The sequence below is a fragment of the Penaeus vannamei genome, chromosome 19 (genome assembly GCF_042767895.1).
Source record: "Penaeus vannamei isolate JL-2024 chromosome 19, ASM4276789v1, whole genome shotgun sequence".
Taxonomy (NCBI): domain Eukaryota; kingdom Metazoa; phylum Arthropoda; class Malacostraca; order Decapoda; family Penaeidae; genus Penaeus; species Penaeus vannamei.
The window spans coordinates 3253987-3255263 of NC_091567.1; positions in this window are offsets into that span (position 1 = coordinate 3253987).

Genomic DNA, 1277 nt, shown 5'->3' on the forward strand with positions numbered 1-1277 from the left:
AATGATAATAATAATAATAATGATAATAATAATAATAATAATAATAATAATAATAATAATAATAATAATAATAATAATAATAATAATAATGATAATAATGATATTTATAGTAATAATAATGATAATGATAATGATGATAATGATAATAATGATATAAAAAATGATTAAAATTAAGATGAGCATAATAATGATATCAATAATTATGATGATATTAATGGTAATAATGATACTGATAATGCTAACACAAATAATGATAATAATGATGATAATAATGATAATGATAATTCAATGAAAATGACAACAGCAACAGCAATAATAGATTCATAGAAAGCTAAAAAAAAAAAAAATCCACAACAGCAATAATAGATTAAAAGAAAAAAAAATCCACAACAGCAATAATAGATTAATAGAAAGTTAAAAAAAAATTTCCACCAGGCTAAATAAATGATAAGCCACGTCTGCCTTATCTCTTATAAAATCAGTTCTTAAGGGCCAAGTGACTGTGGTTGTGGCTGGCAAAAGAAGCCTTCAAGCAGCCTTTCTGAGAGTGTGGTGCTTGCATGCAGTCATCACGAGGGAGATAATCGTGGTATTTTATGCTTTAAGGAGGGTTGGAATAAGATCTGTTTTTTTTTTTTTTTTGGGGGGGGGGAGGTGTCTCTCTCTCTCTCTGTAGATTTCTTTTTTTTTATTATTATTTTCTGTCGATTCGGGTTATTTTCAAGTTTTTGCCTTATGGAGGGTTGGAATAAGGTCTGTTTTTTTTTCTTTGTCGATTCGGGTTATTTTCCAGTTTTTGCCTTATGGAGGGTCGGAATAAGGTCTATTTTTCTCTGTCTATTTTTTTTCTCGACGTTATGCCTTATGGAAGGTTGAAATAAGATCGGATTTTCTCTTTTTTTCAACAAATAGCCTTATAGAGGGTAGCAATAAGGCCTATTCTTCTCTGGCACTCCGGCTTTTTTCAACGCTGTGATGAACGCAACGGGGGGGGGGGGTGTATATAGTCGTCGAGTAACATAGCATTAAATTGCTGCGCATGACCCAAGCCCTTCTCATGACTTCATGACTCTCTCTGCCCCCTGACGTGACGTGACTTCGGAAAATGTGCCTTGTGGGGGGAAGAAAATAGAGGCTATTTTCCCTTGATCCCGTGTGTCCTTAAGTAAGTGATTAGCAAAGAAAATCTAGAGGGGGAGTTGGTTTATTAGATTTTTTTTTCTTTTCTTTTTCATTTTTTTTTTTTTTTTTTTTTTTTTTTTTTTTTTTTACGAAAT